This window comes from Eleutherodactylus coqui, chromosome 1 (genome assembly GCF_035609145.1).
Source record: "Eleutherodactylus coqui strain aEleCoq1 chromosome 1, aEleCoq1.hap1, whole genome shotgun sequence".
Classification (NCBI taxonomy): domain Eukaryota; kingdom Metazoa; phylum Chordata; class Amphibia; order Anura; family Eleutherodactylidae; genus Eleutherodactylus; species Eleutherodactylus coqui.
In genome coordinates, this window is record NC_089837.1 from 433059816 (window position 1) to 433082523 (window position 22708).

General features: G+C 42.5%; 1 protein-coding gene and 1 long non-coding RNA gene across 2 annotated transcripts in view; one reads left to right on the plus strand and one right to left on the minus strand.

Annotated features, from left to right (window-relative positions):
- Window positions 1–22708, minus strand: part of EXPH5 (exophilin 5) — a 95430-nt gene that overhangs the window by 65414 nt on the left and 7308 nt on the right. The gene's annotated exons all lie outside the window — the stretch shown is intronic.
- LOC136581125 (uncharacterized) lies at window positions 1487–9057 on the plus strand. Its single transcript, XR_010787043.1, has 2 exons — window positions 1487–4761; window positions 4858–9057. It is a non-coding gene; the product is annotated as an uncharacterized lncRNA (long non-coding RNA).

Sequence of the window (22708 nt, forward strand, 5' to 3'; positions counted from 1 at the left end):
TCATAAAGGAGAATGAGCGCCTCAGAAGCAGAAGCTGATCACAGAATGTTGCTAGAAGAGAAAATCTGTTGAGTATGAACAAGACCTGGAAAAATTGAAAAGTCAGAAAAAGAAATATGAGAGATATCTTTCAAAAGCCCACAACGATACAAGACCTCGGAAATGTAGCAAAATGTCTGGAAGTGCAAGCTGCACAGTGTGAACACGACTTTAAGAAAATGTAAATAAGAGCCCAAGAGTAAGGCCCATTTACACAAAACGGTTATCGCTCAAAATTCGCTCAAACAAACGAATTTGCGTGATAATCGCTACGTGTAAATGCAAAGCCATCATGCACTAATCGTTCAAGTTTCAACCTGCATAACAATGGTCCTTAGTTTGTTTGCTTTTCGCTTCATTTAAATAGCATTCATTCAGAGTTAAGAACTTGAGGGGAGGGGTGACTGCCTCGCATAAACACAAGGACTACTTGTTTACTCATGCCTGCAGAGGACTAATTAAAACCCTGCCAGCCAGAGAATCCTCATATACACAGGCCTACCGAAAGGCTGGTTTACAGGGGCCGATGATCGCTCAAACAACAGTTTGATCGACAGCCTTGAGCGATCGTTTTGCAAAAAATTAATTGGTATTTAAGTAGCTACTCAAATACCAATTAGGTATGCAAATGAAGCATTCACTGAAGAAGCTAATAGCCAGAAGCTATTATCTGCTCTCAGATCCTTTGTTCTCCAAGGGGAAACAATGCTATTAGCACTCCCCGTGGAGAACTGCTGATAAAAGTGAGCAACATTTTTTAGGTTGGACTGAATTTAACGATCAGCCAGCAGTGCCAGAAAAGCGGACCAAGGGCGCAAATTTACACGCACCGATTATCGCTAAAATGATCGCCAATTAGCGATTTTTTTTAGCGATCATCAGCTGGTGTAAAAAGGCCTTAAGCAAACATATACACCGTTTACTTTAGCTAATGAGGGAAGTGGAGAATATTTCACGATTATCTGTACATTTAAATGCTCAGCATTTCTATGCAAAAAAGTTGTTAATTCGTTCGGTCTTGTTCATTCAAACGACAATCGTTGTGTGTAAATGGGGCTTCACAGATGATGCGTTACAAGTCGGAATGAGATCTACAGGAGCTGAAAATGCAGCTAGATAAGAAAAATGGTGAACGGGAGACTCAGATAAGAGAACTCAAAGAAAACCTGTTTGATCATCCATGCCAGAGTCTGTGATGGAGATACCGACAGCCAAAAAAATAATAATCAGAATTTCTTCCCTTCATGAAATGAACAGATTTGTAAGCAACAAAGAAAATTTAGCACTCATAGGTACTCTATACACCTGCAAATAGTATTCACTGTCAAAGGTGAGGAAATTATCATCAAGCAGATATTGTACAACCTCCAAAATATATTCATTTAGGTCATCGGTGTATGAAACACCAAAGCAGTCAAACTATGTGGAAAACTAGAATATGTGATAGACATGATAATTATTTAGTATAAAATGTCTATTGATGTTGTAATGACTTTCAGCTCTGTGGAGTCTAAAGGACACACACAATCTAATCATGGTATTTGCTAGCCAATGGATGGGTGATGTATTTGCTCTAAGTACATAAGAAGTTGCTCAACCAGTTTATGTGTCCAATACTGAGTGTTTGTCTAGCCCCTTCCACTCCTCATCCTGAAGCTAGGTAAACAATGAGTCATCACTACACGGAGATGACTTCAGCTAGAGGACGAAGTCCATACCACCTCAACACTTGGAGGGGGTGGGCAGAGAGGAGGGGGATTCTGTATGATCCGACAAATGAGAATCCTATATGTTACTGATGTAACCTGTTGCACGCCCATTAAAGGGCGGTTGTCATGTGTTATAATAAAAGGCCTGAGCCTCTACACATGGTAGAGACTCTCCCAGTTTTTAGACCAGCATTTGTGTCTGATTCTGGTTCAATGATGTGTGCACACGATACTCAATTCGGAAAGCGACAAAATACCCCAAAGCCTGCTGGAGAAATCATATTCCAGTTCAGTGGAGTCCCTGGGTGAGCGAGTGGATCTGTGAGGTCACAGCCTGGAACGTACAGAGATCGGCAGATGGCACGCAGAACTCAGGGGCCCGAAAATCTACAGAACACGGTAAGATTGCTTTATCTACCTGTGTCAAAGCTGGGTTCTGACTGCTTTTCTGCCTGTTCCTGAGCCAGACTGGACCTTCACTGAAAGACAGGTAATAACTCTAGTTCTGTCCACTCGGAAAAATCACCACGTTACCTGTCTAGGGGTATTTTGTACGCTGTGTATGCTGTTATGTCTGAGACGGTTAAAAATTGTTTATGTAAGACCAAGAGATAAATTCTGTGAGGGTTAATGTGTCGGGAGGGCGGACTCGGCTGTTTAAGTCTGAGGGAACACGCCAGTGACACGTGCTCCTAGGTAAAACTAGTGTGAGGTTAGGAAGATTTATGATACGTATACTTACCATATGATTGAGCGTGTTATGTTCTCATATGTGGAAAGGTATTTACGGGTGAATATAGCCGTGGTGTGACGGCTGATTTCTCCAGAATATTATTGAGGTTTTGGTCATTGAAAATAATCGTCAGTCTCTGTGTATAGCTAAATGTCCTGTCTAGGACGTGTACAGGAAGTGCTCTTCGGGATTGCTAGTAGACCTTGGGTTGATATAAAGGTAGATGAGATATATATATACCTTGAGCCGTTGTGGGTATTCTCCAGTAATCCCGTCTGTCTGGTATTATAGAAAGAATGTGCAGTGTTTATTGTTGGGGGGAGGGCTGCTGATAAGAGTGAACTGAAAGCTTTTTCCAATTAACCCTTTCTGTTTACTTTGTCGTTCCCTGTGTAGAATTAATGTGCATTATAATTCTGAGTGGGAAAGAGGTTATATGGGAAGGATTTGAAGAAAGCAGATTTTACAAGAGAAACAGTATTGTGTGCAGAAACTTTGAATAGAATAGAATAAGCAGGTAGCATAGAGTTGAGCAAAGTGAGCAAGGACAAAGGTCATAGAGCTTGTGATTTGGTTACTGAACAATGGGAAAGGACCAGGAAAAGTTGCAGAAAGAAATGTTAGGTCATGGACAGATAAGATAGGCTGTAGAAAGCTTTCAGAAGATGAGCAGGAAGCCTAGCAGAAAGAAAGGTGTTTTTAGATTGTTAGGAGAAGGTATAACGTAGTCAAGAGATTGAAGAGGGGAAAGCATGTAGGGGGTATGTGTATTGCTAATGAACAATGTAATGTCTTTGTGTTGACTGCAGCCCCTCCTTGTAATGGCGGCTGGCTTGCAATGTTTACAATCCAACATAGTGTGACTCTGCAGTAAATGTAGTGAGGCCTGCCCCCACCCTGAAGTTACTCCCCCCCCCCCATGTGCTCACTTTCAGGGTGTGTGATGTTACTTCCGGTCCCTCCCCATCCGGGACAGGACCTGGCCCGCCCCTTCCTCCTCCAGCGGCCATCTTGCCTCACCTGGACGTGCTGCTACTCAGCAGCCATTTTGCCTCACTTGGGAGATTTGTAGCCCCGCCCCTTTCTGCCTCTGGCGGCCATTTTGCTGCATTTGGGAGGCCTATATTCCCCAATGCCACTGTATCCAGTGCTAACATCATGATTGTCTGAAGTAAGGTTTGTTTGACCAGACTTTGTTACACTCCAAGATGTGGCCACTTTGGATGTGTGATAAGTTCAGGGAAACAAACCTTTGTGGAGATGCAGCTTGGGACATAGTAGATGACTAAGCTGGTTTATAGTGCATGGAAGATTGGAGTTGATGCATGGGGGACAGAGGCCAGGAATACATGACAGGGGACGCTCTCTCATGTTCCCAGGGGCTCTGTTTTCCACTGCCCGCTTCTCCAATGCATACTCAGACAGATGATGTTATGGAAGGCTCCTACAGATGGAATAATTTCCCTATAGTCACCCAGCAAACTTTTTCATGCAATTTGGTGAAGTAATTTTACTTTTTATGTGAAGAAAGAGGGACTGAATTGCCCAGAGTAGGATGTTAATTCATCCGTATTTTTTAGTTTTTCTTTAAGTCTTTTGTATATTCTAGTGTCAGTCTACACTGAAGCTATAATTATATTCCGACAGGAGAGTAAAAGCTAAACGCTGGCCATACCCTGAAATACTATTACACTGGGTGACGTAAAATTTGAATTGTGTGGCGCCCCCTTGTGTTAAAAAATGCTAACTGCAACCTGAAAGGAAAAAAAAAATTTTTTGTAAGGAGATTTTTGCTCAGACTTCGCTGCATACAATGTCACCTTGACCTACAAAGTGCTTGTTTTTGTGCCTCTTGGTTTACTAGTTTGAACGCAATGACTCTTTTTCCATTGAGTATTGCGGTTCAAAAGGGGGGAGGCATAGGTGATCTGGGTCATAGATGATCTAGGTGTTGTAGATCAGCTATTGGGTTTGAAAAAAAAATAAATAAATGATTTTGTGCTACAAGATTCCGAGCCATGTGAAATAGAACATCAGAACGATTATGTAGTACTAATTCAGTAAGAAACTGCAGATATGCAAACAGTTACCAGAACCTCTGTTGATAATGCATATGTTGAGCTTTTTGCAGATGGTATCAGGGTGAGGACTGATGACTCCACATCGGATATGCAGTGGTCACACAACAAGATGTCCTAGAAGCAGAAGCTCTGCCTCCGCATGTCACAGTACAATAAGCGGAATTGAAGGCCCTCACTGAGGCGAGTAGAGTGGCGAGAGGTAAGACCGGCAATCCTTTACACTGACTCCTGGTATGCATTTGGCACAGCTCATGATTACGGCCCAATATGGAAGGCCAGACAGTTTTTACCTTAGCAGGACAACCAATTGAGTATGGTGCAGCGGTGCAGAGTCGCATGGAGGCCCTGCTTCTACCTGACAAAGTTGAGAGTTCGCACCGATTCCTACACTGGAGAGGCGAGAGACGACACCCTCGCTGACAGCGCAGCAAAGGCAGCGGCCCTCAAGCCGTGGAAGAAAGAAGAAAGGTACTGACAGCATGAGTCAGTGGCAAAAAACTTTGGACATTGACAAAAATTTGGACTTTGATATGCTAAAGACTTTTACAGTTACCAGCCAGCAAGGAAGGAAAGAATAAATGGACTAATATGGGAGCAGCAGAAACAGGACAGCGTGTGGTGACCAGTCAACAGCACTTGCCCACCACAGTTCCTGTATCCCATGATGGCCCAGCTGATGGACGGAAAGACCCACCTAGTAAAGCAGTAATGACGACGACGCTTGAAAGAGGTTGGGCGACTTCTAGATTCTCTGTAGCTGCTGCATCATTTGTCCGGTTTAGCATGATCTATGCCATAGGTGAGTCAGGGCAGAAGTAAATTTGCCACATCACACTTGCCGGGACCACTCTACCCATTTCAGGGATTGCAAATTGACTACGTTCAGCTCCCACTTGTTGGGAAGTATGACTACATGCTTGTTGTTGTTGATGTCTTTGCAGGTTGGAGGCCGACCCTGTTACCAAGGTAAACAAGTAGGTAACCGCAAAGAAGCTCATGAACGAGGTAAACTGTGAATATGGGGTACCAGAGGTGATTCAGAGTCAGACAGAGGTATAAACTTCGCAGGTGAATGTAACATGTCATGTCTGCTCTGGGTGTATCCCAGGCCTTTCACACACTCTACCATCTTTAGTGTAGTGGAAAGGTGGAGAGACGTAGTGGCACGCTAAAAGTAAGATACTTAAAAATGACGCCACTTTGGAAAGACTGTCATCCAATAGCCTTATACAGTGTTAGATATGAACCCAGGGGGGATTATACATTATCTCCCTACGAGATTGTTTGGGCTAGCCCCAAGGCTAGGTCGTTACTATCCTCAGTGGTTACAATTACAATCTGATGTGTTGACTGAGTATGTGATTTCCGTTGTTAAAGAACTAACCAAAGCCTATGCACAGGTGTTCTCTTCCAGACTCAGAGGCAGACACTGGGACACATATCTTGCAGCCTGGGGATTGGGTGTGCGTCAAGAAGTTCCCCAGGAAGCACCCTCCTGAGCCCCGATTTGATGGCCCCTACCAGGTGCTTCTGACTACTGCCACAGCTGTGAAACTAGCCGAAAGACTTACATGGATCCACGCTTCATACTGTAAGAAAGCTTCAGATCCGGGAGACCAGTCTTAAGTTGTGCCAAAGACATTACTCTGGTTAGGGCTAGTAAGAGAGGAGGGTGGCAACTGGAATCCTTAGTCGGAAGAATATGAGGGTATGGTTACCTTCTAGTATAACTCGTCCAATGCTCAAGTAGCCGCATATTCCTTCGACTATTGTACTGTGGTCCCGTGTCTAGGCGCAAGATCCCACCGCAGGCCAGATTTAGCTCAGTCCAGCTGGTTATATGACTTACATACCCGGGGAATACAATATGTTTGCGCCACTGATAACGTCTGGGGAGAAGACTGCCGTTATTGGGGATTAGTGGGATGGAACGCAGGAACAGACTAGTCCTATAAACCGCGAAGTGCCTTAAATAAGAAAGATAGGAGCGGGAAATCCCTAATTAGTCGTATAACCCTCCTTGAAAATAATAAGGACAGCAGGTATTGGAAGGCTGAACTTAGTATGTTGCTTGGTTTTAATGCGGTTTTTACATTAACCATGGGAGATCCAAGCCCGGGGGACGGGGAGACTTATAGTCTGGGGACATACCGGTACGGGAGGACAGATCCCTTAGGGAAGTTTAAAATAAGGGATATGGTAGATGCAGCCGAATGGAAGCCTTCACTTAGTCCCGTGCCCATAATTAACCCCCTCCGCCGTAAGATAAAGACCTTGACGAACATGATGATCATAGCCGACCCTACCTTTTGAGGACACCTTGACAGTAGCGACTGGCTACTCTGACCAGAATCTCTGGTTGGAGTTGATGAGGTACAATGCTAACAGGAGCAACAAGTCTAACTGTTGCGTGTGCGGTAGTGCCCGACTACACTCGGGGATGGTCCCCCTAAATCTCCCTGTAGATGCTGAAGAGTGGTTTATTAGTCTCTTCACGAACATTTCCGCTAATTACACTGTCCGTGAGAAATGGAAGAAGGAATACTCTATAACTACTTAAGTGTTTTGCACCGGAGAGAGTATTACTGACTACCCTGGAAACTACACCTGCCAGGCAAATAGGCAGGGTGGAGGGAGATTTTTGGGGAACTCACCAACGGGTATTGCTCCTCCTACAGTATGATAGGAGGGGAATAGATGCAGAATCAGGTCCAGTCCTTAGGAGACGTTTACTGGCTTTGTGGAGACATGAGGTAGAGGACCCGCCTGGAGGGTAATTGGACAGGGGAGTGTGCCTTAGTAAAGCCCTTATGCTCCTCCACATCCTGTCAGACACCAACGTTTCCCTTGTTTGAAAAAGATGAAGAGCCAGTTCCGATAATGCCAAACACATACGCTACCAAAGAAAAAGGAGAAATGTACTAGTACTGCGCCTGCCCCGATCTCCTAAGATGGATTGTCAGTGGAATTCCCATTTGCCTAGGGATAGTGCAGAAGACCTTAGGTTCCGGCGAGGGCACACCCTGTGTGGTGTTAACTTGTACAGATAGAGGGTATGGATGCCCGGAAATGAGCCCAGGGAATCCATGGCCTCCCTCTGAGGTGAGGTAGGGATCCCCCCCCCTCCTAGGAGTAGGGACTTACGGGCAGTGGGAAAACCCTGACGCAAGGGTGAGGCGACTTGGACGTGTTCACCATTAGGACTATCTCCAGGAGGGACACTGGTGTGGGTGAAGATTAGGGAGTCACACGCCGTGCGTACCTGTGCACGCTACTAGTATTGTAACATTATACTAGAGCGAGAAGAAAGACCCCTGGTGGTAGTTTTGATCTACACGTATACATTGACATCATAGGATAGCCAAGGGGGGTACCTGACAAGTTTTAAAAATTAGAGACCAAGTTAAAACTAGATTCGAGTCCATTTTCCTGATCATTAGGGTAAATAAATGTTGACTGGATTAATTATGTTTATTATAATTAGCAGTGGTTTATAAATTATACTAGAGACGCCTTATAGGGACTAGTCGACCAATAGGACCTACCTCGACTATGACTTTTCAAAATAGAATGACCTTAGATATGACTTTAGCTAAAAAGGGGAGTGTCTGTAAAGATGATAGGGGAGACTTGTTGTACCTACATCCTAGACGACACGTGACCCGCGGGTAAAGACGCAGTTGCCATTAAGAAGCTGACCGCACTAACTAAAAAGAGCTAACTTTTGGGACCAGCACTCGCCATGGATGAGCGGGTGGTAAAGGATCCTGGCACAGACGGGCGTCGCTGTTGTATGTGAACTGATGGTTACCTTTTCTGTTCTAGTCTGCTGTGTTATCCCCTGTGTCAGAGAGACCTGTGAAACTGATGCTGGAAAAGCCGCTCCCACCATGAGTTTGCTGGATGCATCCCCAGAAGGAGTGGACGAGTCCTACACCCCCTTGAAGACCCTAAAACGAACCTTCAACGCGCTCCAGTTATAGGCTCACGCGCAGAGAACTGTGAAAATTAGAGGATAGACATTTTAAGGGGGGATTGTGATAGACATGATAATTATTTAGTATAAAATGTCTATTGATGTTGTAATGACTTTCAGCTCTGTGGAGTCTAAAGGACACACACAATCTAATCATGGTATTTGCTAGCCAATGGATGGGTGATGTATTTGCTCTAAGTACATAAGAAGTTGCTCAACCAGTTTATGTGTCCAATACTGAGTGTTTGTCTAGCCCCTTCCACTCCTCATCCTGAAGCTAGGTAAACAATGAGTCATCACTACACGGAGATGACTTCAGCTAGAGGACGAAGTCCATACCACCTCAACACTTGGAGGGGGTGGGCAGAGAGGAGGGGGATTCTGTATGATCCGACAAATGAGAATCCTATATGTTACTGATGTAACCTGTTGCACGCCCATTAAAGGGCGGTTGTCATGTGTTATAATAAAAGGCCTGAGCCTCTACACATGGTAGAGACTCTCCCAGTTTTTAGACCAGCATTTGTGTCTGATTCTGGTTCAATGATGTGTGCACACGATACTCAATTCGGAAAGCGACAAAATACCCCAAAGCCTGCTGGAGAAATCATATTCCAGTTCAAATACAGTGATCTGACCTGACATGTGACCAACTGTATTCGCTCTTCATTGAAAATGCTCAAAAACATTCAGAACCTGTTTGCAATCTGTTATATATCCTGTAGATCTCTGAACTAATGGTTGTAAAAGAGTTTTAACCCAAGTACACAGGTTCTCATTCGGAGCACCTATAGCAGCAATAATTGGACGTAAGGGGGGCTTTGAAATGGATTTTAAGAAGTTTGTGGAAAATACGTGTAATGGGCGAATCAGGAAGCAAATGTTTTGCCTGTTTTTATTAAAAATGCCTAATAAACCCTTATTAACCAAAATCTTCAATGTACAGTAGAAAATCTCTGCTGTGTTTTCATCAAGTTTTCCTATCACCTAAGATCTGTAATGCTACTTCCTTATATAGCTGCCCGTTTCCCCACAGAGAGATCACACTGCCTGCGCCAAGATCGACTCGCGTCATATTACTTTACCAGATCTCTAAAATCCTAATGACCTCATATAATTAAGAGATCCTGTTGATGGTTGGGTCCCCTATATTAAGGGAAAAGTCTGTAATGGAAAGCTGCAAACAGTGCTAGCCCCCCCCCCCCCCCCACCCCCCAAAAGAAAAAAAAACACCAAAATGCAAAATGTGAACTGAGCCTGGATGTGTACATCCTGAGTAGTGCTCTCATCCACCCGACTTTGCATACACCTTTTGTTTGCCTTTTATCAAAACGCAAACAGTGTATACAAGTATGAGCTAATAATTGTGGAGTACAATAAAAGCCCAATTTATGCAGACTGTATGTTAGCTTAGAGAGGAATCGAAATAAAACCACTTGTTATGCAGCTGTAGATAATAATACAGCCAGAAGTGTGTATAACCCTTTATTTCCTTCCCTCGGCATCAGTTCTATAAATGTTCATTATCTCCCTCTAGCTGACTAATCGGATGCTCCCCTTCCACTCTCACCCTTCCTCGCTTCTGCATCTTGAATTACTTAAAAACAACTTTTAAGCGACATTTCTTAGAGCTTACGGCAAGAGAGCAGCATTGACAATGGAAATTACAGGATGCAAACTTGCAGATATTTATATGCCCAATTAATTGCAAACAGGGAAGAAAAATGTATGTGTGTATATAAAATATATACAGTGTTTCCCCGAAAATAAGACATCCCCTGAAAATAAGACCCAGTAGAGGTTTTGCGGAGGTGCTAAATATAAGAAAGTAAGACCTAGCTCTGTCCCTGCTGTGTGAGTTTGCTGTGATGAGCTCCCCCTGGTGGCCAGAAGCCGCAATACCATCCCTGCTGTACAAGTGGTCCAGGAACTGCTGTAGGTGATCGTTATAGTCTCCAGACAGTGTGTACATGGAAATAATGGTAGTAACAAATGCTTGATAGGATTCACAGTTTGTCTGGTTATGTGGTTTGTGATGACAACTACTGTACAGTATATAAGAAATGTTCATTTTTTTTCTTCAACAATAAATCTGAACATTCATGGAAAAATAAGACATCCCCTGAAAATAAGACCTAGCACATCTTTGGGAGCAAAAATTAATATAAGACACGGTCTTATTTTCGGGGAAACAGTAGTAGAAATGCAGTACCAGAGATGGCCTTTAGAGGGCTGAAGAGAGGGCTTTCTGAAGAATGATTTGGCAGGGAAAGGTTATAACCTGCCCATTAATCAGGGAACACTTGTCTGGATGTAGCAAGACAGGAGAAAAGCTCCTTCTTGCAGAGCTCAGGACCCCCCTTCTGTGAGAGACCAAGCTACTACCACAGGTCTCACAGGGGAGGACGCCCCGTAGATTGACACCTTGATTGGGTAAAGCTGATGGACTTTTGCTCTGTTTAAGGCACTAGGCCTATGTTAGAGAGCGCGGTATGTTATTTAGCGGCCAGACGGCCAGGACTATGTTATATGTACCTGTGTACTGTGACGTATCCTAACAACGGTGCAAAGGTTATGTTACTTTTGCTGTCTGCAATGTTACAATTATAAAAACGGATTTATGGACTTTTACCAAATATCTGGCCTGGAGGTGCAACCACGTATCTGGGTGGAGGAAAGATGGCGATACCGCAAGTGCAATACTCCCTAGTTGCCACTAAACTAAATAAATATATATATATTTTACACACACAAACAACTGGTAAGCGTTGAAGCAGGGGTGCACAAATTCAGGGCAGTTGGTCCAACTGCCCCCAATTTCTTGTCCTTTAAGAAGTTTGTACAAGGAAAAACACGTCCGGGCGGACAATTCGTTGATCTACACGATATTTTGATCTTTTTCTATTCTGTTTTTTGTAAGGTGAGTGAGGCAAAATTAACTATTTCTGCCATGTTTTTTGTATTTTTTTTTCCATTAAGTGCACTGTGCGGGTTAAATAAATAATGTACTAACTAACTGTTTTCTCTGCGATACCTCAAGATTTTTTTCTTGTACTTTTTTTTTCATAGTAAAAGGAAAAGGTGGGTTTTGACGTTTTGTTTTTTTTTTTACTATTTTTTTAATACAGTTTAAAAAAAAAACTTCTCTCTATTTTTGTCCACTAGGGGATTTGATTATCAGCATCTCGTATCACTCTTAATACACTACTATACATCAGTATACTAGTGCATTAGAAAGCCTATAAGGTCAGCAAGAGGCGTGGGGCCAATGGGTGACAGAGGGACACTTGGTCAATCACAGCCAGCGCTTCCAGGAGAGGGAGGGGGGGGGATTCAATCCCTGGCATGAAGATGATTAAGAGAAACAGTGCCGGGACGTGGCCGGGCTGACAACGTTTCTAAGGTGATGTATGTGTTTTTTTAATTTTTTCCCTGCAGCTAGGGCTTAGAATATAGCTTTGACAGTACGATTTCCTAATGCCAAAGTTGCATCGCACCGCACGAAAATCGCGTTTTTGAGCGATGCGATGCAACACAGGAGAAGGCTCCATAGGGAAACATGGGTTACAAAACCTCACGAGTCCTGTGCATATCGCCGAACCTGCAAGGTTTTTGTGTCGGGTTGTCGCATGCTACAAAACATTGCATGTGTGAAGTAACCCATAGGAAAGCATGGGCTTCTCATACATGCGATTTATAGCATTGTAGCATGTACTATGAATAATAACGGAGATGTATGCAGAAGAAGCATGTACACAGTCTATATGTATACTTAATACTGCCAATGTTACAGAGTGTGGGCTTTAGGTTTGGCACATAAGCCAAGACAACTACCCAGCATGTGTGTCAATCATATCAGGACATAAGCGGCTGCATAGCATACAGTGACATTGTCTGTCGCCCATAGGATGCCTGCTTTACATTTCTCTGCAGATCTCGTCTCAGCACTGGAAACCATTGCAGACTACTTTTTCAGTACAATTTAAGTTTCAAGATTTGTATGTACATTAGTGGATTATTAAGGCGCCACAAGGGAAATGCTGGTCCTCTGCCAAACCAGTGCAACGTAACAAAATACTCAAGTGTCCCAGCGCTCCACAAACACAAAATTGATTAACACTAATTAATGCTGCTGACTCCTCTCTCACCACTTGTAGAATCAGATGATGCTACCGATTTGTCCCCGCAGTGGCAGGAGGACACGATACCACAAGTGATGATTGAGGGGTCTGCAGTTTTAATTAATTTTCATTGATTTTATGTTTGCGGAGCTCTGGGATACTTTTGCATATTTGGTACATTTTCAGTATAGTTTACAAACAGTAAGCCAGCACTGCTGACACATGCTAATGGGAAACTCTTGGCATATATCAGATAAATGGATTCCTTTGGCATTGGGAGCACTCCTAACACATATAGCAATCGTAGTGCTAAAGTATTGTGTGAACACAGCCCAAGGCAGATCCTCAATATGGCGTCTATAGGTAGGTTAATATGCCTTCAGTTTTACAAGAAGACAGTGTTTTTTCCTCACAAGGTACTGCTCTTACACAGGCTACGTTGACTGAGACTCTACAGAGGCCGAACGAGTGTTCCTGCATTTGTACATACCCCACAGGGTTTCATCATTGTTGGCTGAGCATTCCCTGTTTACAAAGGGCGAAGTGCCGCGAACAACAATTGTTTTATGCCCCATAAAAGATACAATTACCCAACAATCAAGCATTTGCCCAATTATCGGGCTGTGTGAAGCTACCACCAATTACCTGATGAATGAGCAAATGAATGATCCTAGAACAGTTCTTCCCTGATCATTGGTTTGAATTCCGGAATCCACTATCATCAGCCACACAGACGAACCGCGGCATTCTGCATCTATTAAAAAAAACAGAACAACTGCAAGTCCGCTGACATGAGTGGACAGCGATTGCGATTTCTGCTCCTGGAAATTAAATCGCAGCATGTTCTATTATAGTGCGGAAGCTGTCCGACCTGCAGCCCCATCCAGAATAGACAGTGTGGATAGGTCGTGTCATTGCCTAGTGACGGCACGGGAAAAACGGGGTTTTGAAAAAAAAAATCTGTACTGCGCATGACCCACAGCCAGCCGTCACGGCCATATGCAATACAGAAGAAATCTAAAGAACACAGGTACGCAGGGTTGCCGCAGAGTCCCGCATGCGGAATCCGACCTGTCCATAAGAAACTGGCACACAAATACTTGTTCGGTCCATGCTACAGACCTTAGTCTCAATCTATATTTTTTCCTTTTTTCTGCTTTGAAAAAGACCTCCATAGTCAGATGTAGCAGTTTGATTTCTCCATTTAGGATTTGCCATATCAGTTTCACTTTTGTGGCCATTTCTGCTCATTGACCTGACATGTGGTGCCGCTTTAAGAGTTTTCAAATCCACAGTTCCAGCAGTTATCCTCAGTACTGCTGACCTACTTCTGCAGGACGATCACGAGGTCATGTTCACAACTGATGTATTTGTTGAGGGCAGAATGCACAAAAAAACTTCTCCAATATACTTCTGATTCCTTTCTGCTCCTCCACTACTGGTGTTAATCTTTTACCTCTTAACAGAATTGTAGGGCTATAACACTAGCTAAAAGAGTATTCTCATCATAAACATTGACAGCATAAGGACTGAATGTCATAAATGCTTGGACCCTTAGCTATTGGAAGAATGTCAATTTACACCAGCCACTCTCCACACAGACGTCGATGTAGAGGTGAAGTCAAAGATGTTTTAGGATATTTACAGGATGAAAATAGTGAATTGGTTAAAAATTATGTTGAGAAGGCCAAACTTTTAAATTCCTATTTTGTATCTGTTTTCTCTCAGAAAGTAGATGGGACATCAACTGATCTTCTCTGTGCTATTGGGGGGGGGGGGGGATTAAAAAAAATGCAGGCTACCTATAAGCAGAGAGATGGTGGAGGAAAGTAGATAGTCTGCAGGTCCAGATGAATTGTATCCTAGGATACTGAAGGAAGCAGCAGAGGTAATTGCTGAACCACTCACCATAATCTTTGAAAACTCCTGGAGAACAGGAGAAGTCCCAGAAGATTGGAAAAGGGCAAATGCTGTCCCCATCTTCAAAAAAGGGAAGAAGGTGGATGCAGGAAACTACAGGCCTGTGAGCCTGACTTCTATACCAGGAAAGATCTTTGAACAAATTATGAAACAGCATGTATGCAAGTACTTGGATAAAAATGGAGTAATTAACCAGAGCCAGTACGGGATTGTAACTAACACGTCAAATGCAATGGATATAGTATATCTTGACTTTAGTAAAGCATTTGACAAAGTATCTCATACCATCTTTATTTAAAAAAAAAAAAAAAAAGACCAAAATGTGGGATCGACAGGGCAACCATTGGGCCTCTTTCACAAGAGCGTTTTTACACAGCTAATTTAGCCACAATTAAAAATCATGATCATGTGAAGGATTGGATTCCAATGCATTCCTTTATAAGGGTAATTATTAGCCACGTAAAAACATACGTCCGGCAAAGTTAGGACATCGGCGGCCAAATACACAGGGCAATGTTTTGACACAGCCGGAAAATATAGGTCTTGCCCTATCTTTTGGCCGCAATCAGCTGGCGGCTCCCATAGGTTTCTATGGGACCTGCCAGCAAAGGGAGGGAGACAGAGTTTAGCAGCGGCTTGCACTGCTAAACCATGTCAGCTGGCACTATTTAAATAATAAAAGTCATGTTGAGCATTAATGCCGACCACGATGCGGGACGAATGTCGCAGCACTCATGTGACAGAGGCTTTAGGTGGATTCACAACTGGCTGAGTGATCATTCTCAAAGAGTGGTCATAAATGTCTACAAACCCAAGTGGAAGAATGTCTCAAGTAGGGTACCACAAGAATCTGTCCTGGGCCCAGTGTGGGTCAACATTTTTATAAATGATCTAGAAGAGGGAATTGAGGGGAAACTGACTAGGTTTGCCAACGGCACAAAGCTAAGAGGGATAGCTAACACTAGGGAATAGAGAGGATTCAAAACTTCAACAGTGGGTGGAGACTAACAGAATGGTATTTAACAAGGAGAAAAGCAAAGTTCTACATCTGGGCAAGAAAAATGAAAAAAAAAAAAAAAGAATGGAAGGAATTGAGTTAAGCAGCACATGTGAAAAAGACTTGGGTATACTAATACATCACAGACTGAACATGAGTCAATGTGTGATGCAGTAGCAAACAAAGCAAACACAGTTTTCGGCTGTATTAAGAGAAGCACAGAGTGTAGATCACGTGAGGTAATTATCCCTCTACTCTTCCTTGGTCAGACCACATCTGGAATACTGTGTCCAGTTCTGGGCACCCCAATATAAAAAGACAGACAAACTGGAGCAAGTTCAGAGAATCTGGGAGTGTTTAGCTTGTAAAAAAGAAGACTGAGAGGATACTTAAAGGGGTTGTCCCGCGCCGAAACGGGGTTTTCTTTTTTTCAACCCCCCCCCCCCCCCGTTCGGCGCGAGACAACCCCGATGCAGGGGTTAAAAAAGATCACCGGACAGCGCTTACCTGAATCCCCGCGCTCCGGTGACTTCTTACTTACCTGCTGAAGATGGCCGCCGGCATCTTCTCCCTCGGTGGACCGCAGGGCTTCTGTGAGGTCCATTGCCAATTCCAGCCTCCTGATTGGCTGGAATCGGCACGTGACGGGGCGGAGCTACACGGAGCCCCATTGAGAAAAGAAGAAGACCCGGACTGCGCAAGCGCGTCTAATTTGGCCATTAGACGGCGAAAATTAGACGGCAACCATGGAGACGAGGACGCTAGCAACGGAACAGGTAAGTGAATAACTTCTTATAACTTCTGTATGGCTCATAATTAATGCACAATGTACATTACAAAGTGCATTAATATGGCCATACAGAAGTGTATAGACCCACTTGCTGCCGCGGGACAACCCCTTTAATAGCTGTCTATAAATATCTGAAGGGCTGTCACACTGCAGAGGGATCAGCCATATTCTCATTTGCACAAGGAAGGACTAGAAACAATAGGATGAAACTGAAAGGGAGGAGACACAGATTACATATTAGAAAAAACTTTATGACCAGTGAGGGTGAGGTGGAACAGGTTACTACAGGAGGTGGTGAGTTCTCTTTCAATGGGAGTCTTCAAACAGAGGCTGGACAGACATCTGTCTGGGATGATTTAGTGAATCCTGCACGGAGCAGGGGGTTGGACCGGATGACCCCGGAGGTTCCTTCCAACTCTTCCAGTCTATGATTTCGAAATAGAAAGAACTCACACAGGAAAAGAACCCATTAATCTGAATAGGTTCACATGAGTGATTTGTCTCTCTAAACGATAGTCCGAGTTAGGGCCCATTCACACGAGCGTATTTTCTGTCCATATTCAGTCCATAATTTTTACTGACCAAATATAAGCTCATTGAATTAAACTGATGTATTCAGACGCGTATTTTATGCACGTATTTTCTGCATGTCCTATTCTGGTTTGTATCGGAGACTAGATTCACCCACGAAAATCTATGGCAGTGTAGAAAACTCAATGAAAATGGATGTCCTATGCATATTTAATGCATTTTTCACATGTTGCCAAGAGAGAGTGGAAAAAAAGTTACATCAGAGCTCCTTCACACGGGCACATCTGTGCGCAATATACAGAGAATACAACTCTATTTTGTGCGCACCAATGGTCCCCACAGAAGTCTATGGGAGTTGTGCAAATGAGCGCCTAATGCGTACAGATAAGCAATTCCATGAAAAAAGAACATATCTGGAACTAATTAGGCTAAATAGCCATTTAAATTGTGGCGTGTTTGTCTTCTGGATGCAAATGAACATGACTTGTATGTGCAGAAATTACAGTAAAATGCACAGATACGTGCACAAAAAAAGCCTCGTTCATGGTGCAAATACATTGTGCTGAGGCGTGTGCAAAAACACACATTTCTGTGTGAAGGAGCCTTAAATTGTGTTTTATTTTGAGAGCATGAAAAAGAGTGAAAACAGATGCAAAACAGCTGTTTAAAGCGTCCATACACACCAAAAATGCACATATAGATGGAGTAAAAACTGTGCCTTTTTCACAGACCAAAATGACGTCTGTGTGAATGAGGCCCTAGTGGCTCAAACCTAGTAGGCATTTATATAGAAAGAAGGGGAAAAGTCAGCCCACCTGTATATGCCTGAATAGCCATTGCACAGAGGGATCCCAGAAATAAGCTTATGAAGCTTATTGGTGAGGGGAAGAATGGGAACATGTGTGACGGAGCCGCTGTTTATAAACGGGGTATTGCCATTGTACACATTTCTGGCAGATCCACACCATATTCCATAAATGCTTGATAAGCTTATGAAGACATCCAGCGCTGTCATCCATCCAATAAAAGAAACGCTTTGTTCCGTTACAGTTGAAGTCATACAAGCATGTTTATGCCGCACAAGCAGGGAACGCGTTTCGGATTACTCCATCTACCCTCATCACATCATAATGGAGTAATCCAAAACGTGTTCCCTGCTTGTGCGGCATAAACACCCTTGTATGACTTCAACTGTAACAGAACAAAGCATTTCTTTTATTGGATGGACCACAGCGCTGGATGTCTTCATAAGCTTATCAAGCATTTATGGAATATGGTGTGGATATGCCAGAAATGTGTACAATGGCAATACCCCGTTTATAAACAGCGGGTCCGTATTTTCCCATTCTTCCCCTTACCAAGTGTGCAGGGAACTACAAGGCAGCTTCATTCTTGGGGTCCCAGAACTAAGACCTCCATGATCATAATGTGATCGCATATCCTAGTAATACTCCATAACAATGTAAGATATATTTATTTAACCCCTTCCCACCGCAAGGCGTATATTTATGCCCTGGGTGAGAAGGGGTTACCACAAATGGGCATACACATACATCCTATGGATGGAGTGGACTCAAAAGCTGAGCCTGCGTCAACAACAGCAAGTCGGCTGTGATAGACAGCTAGCCTCCTGCTGCAACAGCGGGGATCGGTGAGAACACCAATGCCCACCGTTAGCCACTTGTCAATGGTAATTGCAGCATGCAAAATGTTCACAGGGAGAAGGCGTTTCCTCTGTGACATAACTGGCCCCGATGGGTTGCCAGTCAATGGTCTGTTATAGCCTGTGACCGCTATGATAAGCATTGCAAGTTCAAATCCCCTGTAGAGACATAAAAATGTAAGAATTTTTTGTCCACTTTCCTCTCATACTTAAAAATAATGAAAAAACCCACATTTCATATCGTTACATCCATAAAGACAAGTATAATAAATTGAACACACTTTTCAGCCCACATGGCAATTGATAAAAAAAGGGAGCAAAAAGCTTTTTTTATTAATTTCTTCTCCCATCAAAAAAGGTAATATGTTTGATCAAAAAACCCAAATGTACCTGAAAATGATACAAACAAAAGCTACAGCTCATCACACAAGAAAACAATCCCTTACAAAGCTCCATTGATCAAAAAAAAATCAAAGAGTAATGGGTCTTTGAATGCAGGAAAAAAAATGTTTTTATTGTGCAAAAGTGTAAATACCTAAAATATATATATATATATATATAATTTTGCTATGGTAATAATCATACTAAGGCCGGATTTGCAGTGCAGAATCCGGAGCGAGCGTCTGCCACTGGGTTCCGCAGCAAATAACTTCCATAGCATACTATGGAAAAGCGCTTTTTCCTGCACATGAGCGGAAATCAATTGTGATTTTCCGCTCTTAGGGGACAGAAAACAAAGTTAAAAAAAAATTATATATATATATATATATATATATATATATATATAGTCAATGGAAGCGATCCAACCCACATCCCTTCCGCAATTAACAATGCGGAAAGTTTGCGGGAAAAGCAGGGGTTAAAAAAAATCTGTACTGTGCATGTCCGACGGCGAGTCGCTGGGTCCATCCGCAGTATAGAAGAAGAAACAAAATGACAGGTACACGCGGACGCCGGACGGAAACAGGGTCGGATTCTGCTGTGGGCTCCCATATGCAGAATCTGCCCCGTTCGTGTGCAGCCGGCCTAACCCACAGTAAAAAAATTATCACATCACTTATGCTGCTGTAAAAACAATTCCAAAACACAACAGCATTATTTCATGTGTTTCTCCCTGCCATGCAAAAAAAAAAAGGATAAAAGTAATGCAATACATAACATACTGGTATGTACAGGAAAAAATTTGCATTAGAAGCTACAGCTTGCCATGCAAAAACCAAGATGTAATACGGCCCTGTCAATGGAAAAATAAAAGAGCTATGGATTTTGAAAAGTAGAGCCAAAATTCCCCCCCCCCCCCCAAATCCTTATAGCCAAAATAGGCCGTCTCACTGAGGGGTTAAGGCAAATAAATTATAGGGCAAGTAGGAGAAAAGTCATTATATCATAATCTTGATAACTTTCAATAATCATTAGGTATGAAGGTATTTCCATCATCCCCCACAATGCTTTCGTCTACAAGAATTCATTTGGCATTGCAGTGATTTGAGCCGTACACTTCCTGTAGCTTTACTAAACATCGCACACCGTTATCCTGAAAAAACAACTAATTCCGCTGGAGTTAAGGTTATAAAACATCGGCCGTTACACAAGTGGAACAGGCAATATATCGTGGAACATAAACTGAAAAAAAATAAAAATAAATCACATGACATATTTTGCCAAGGGCTCCATGTGAAAAGCAAAGAGGAAAAATGTCAACTACTCCAGACGAGAATGGTTTACTGGTGAGACGTGTCAGAGACTTTTATGTCAACCTACAAATAGTCGAATGACGAAAATGTAACAAATGTTTAATTATCTGATTTAAAATTATCAAAGTCACTACGTGACACGAAGGATGAGGAGCAGAATTATTTAAAGGAGTTCTCTGGGATTTTGAAAGTTTTCTGAAAACAAAAAAATCCTTAAAACCTGTAAAATATGAAAACAAATTTTTGAAAACCTTGCAATATATCTGAATTTTTTGTTTTGTCCCGCCGAAAGGGTTCATCTGGCTTGTAGGCTTCAGTGATACTGCATCAAGTTACATAACTTCAACTGATTGCGAAGTCACAAGGGAGGGGACAGAACAGGAACTTACTTTGATATGCAAATTATGGGAAGTTTTCTTTCCTTTTTTTTTTTTTTTTTTAATACAGGTTCCAAAAGTTTTTAGAAAATATCCAAATATCAGACAACCTCGGTACCAGGATGTATGACAGGACAGGACTTTATTTTAGGAGGAGACACTTCTTACCAATCCTGTTGCCTTACCCATATGTACGCTGAAGAATTGTCACTTTGATAAATTTTAAAGACATTGAAGCATTTTTAATATGGGAATGCTGTAAGTTCTGACAATACAGACCAGGCCTTTATTAAACAGTGCCTCTGTGTTATGTGACAATGCATGAGGTTAGGGCATCTATAAAGTGTGCTAATAGAAACAGAGGCAGCAACTAAACAGTCCTCGATCTTGTGAAAAATGGATATATGCAGGCAGCATTAACCACCATGTACCATAAGCCTTCTTAAAGGACTACTCTTCCTTCATTGATTATGTAGCTATTCTTCAGTATATATAAGTAGCTAGTGTTACCTTGGTTAGTTAGTTAGTTATTTCTTTCTGAAACTCCTGGCCTCTTTTTCCTCAAGTGATCGTGTGATCTGAATTATGACCCGCTCAGATCTACTTGGGGTTATGCCGTCTGAAACTAGTTGAATTCTCAGTCTATGCTGATCCATGAATCCTACCACAAAAAAATGCCTAGAGGAGGACAGAGGCATTCCTATCACATTTAATGATGATGATCACACAGCTGCTGCCACAGAGTTATAATGGAGGAGATCATAGTTCATCCTGCTGACTGGATATTTATGTGCTGTAGCTGATTTACAAGAATATAGAGGGTAATGATAATTAAACAGCCCCCCCCCCCCCCCCCAGCAGGCAGAAATGGTACAGACTCTTGCTAATGCTGTGCTGAAATGAAGGGCTAATGTGCATGAAAAGTTGTTTTTTTTTTTAAAGTCTTTTTTTAAATGTATAGTTCTTTATTTTTAAAATTAGTATATTAAAACTAAATACGGGTTCCCTACATTGTTTCAAACATTTGGATATATAACTTGCATAGTCTCGGTTAACAGGACACCTATGACAATGGTTTGAATTGACCGGGGCAGGTTTTTTTAAAACTATTTTTGTTCTATAACTTTCTTACGTATTTTTGTATATATTTTTAAACCTATATGCTCCGCATGACATTATATAACACCTCTGGAGGACATTCACAATATCATTTTATTTCTTATTTCAGGGGCATCCATAGGAGAAGCATTCATGGGAGGCCCTGTTACCAGTGAAAACATTCCCCTATAGTAACAGTAGTCACTGGCAGAGCTTAGTTGGGTCTGCTAAGACTCAGAAGCTCTGCCATGCCAGGTCAATAGAAGAAACGGCACTGCCACTTCCTCTATTCCCTACATAGCACTCACTTAGCGCTATGTAGGCTGGAAAAGAGAAGGCAGAAGTGATTATAAACCGCTTCGGTCTTCTCCTCTAGGTCCTCGTCTGTCTCTTACAGCCACGCACCCAACCTGCTACTGCTAGATTGTAGGAGTTTTATAGCTGCACCATACCTTCATAATGGCGAACGTGTAAAGGCCAGGACCAAGCGCCATATATTTACAGTGCTTGGTCCTTATCAGGCTAACATCCAACCCCATTCATGTGAAGTCAAAGCTAAAACAATGACAAGTTGCAGGAAGGCCATTAAGTGTGATACAATTTTTTGCATTGATGAACAATACTTTTACTGTTGATAACTTGTGTATCCATACCAGACAATTACTGCTACACATGAAATAGTTTGATTGAACTATACATGTATTTGTGCGAATAGCACTTTTTGCATTTCTGATAAATTGTGCATTGTTACTGAGGGGTGATTTGAACAGCCATGGGCCCGAAGCCCAAAACACTGCCTATGCGATGATTCACTAATACACATTATATATATATGTGTGTGTATGTGAATGCCCTGACTGACTGACTGGCCACTAATTCTCTAACTTCCCGCTGTCATACGAACATGAAGTTTGGCAGGAGCATTCTTTAGGTCCTAAATAGTAAAGGAAAATTAAAGGTGGTCACAACTCGAAGATTC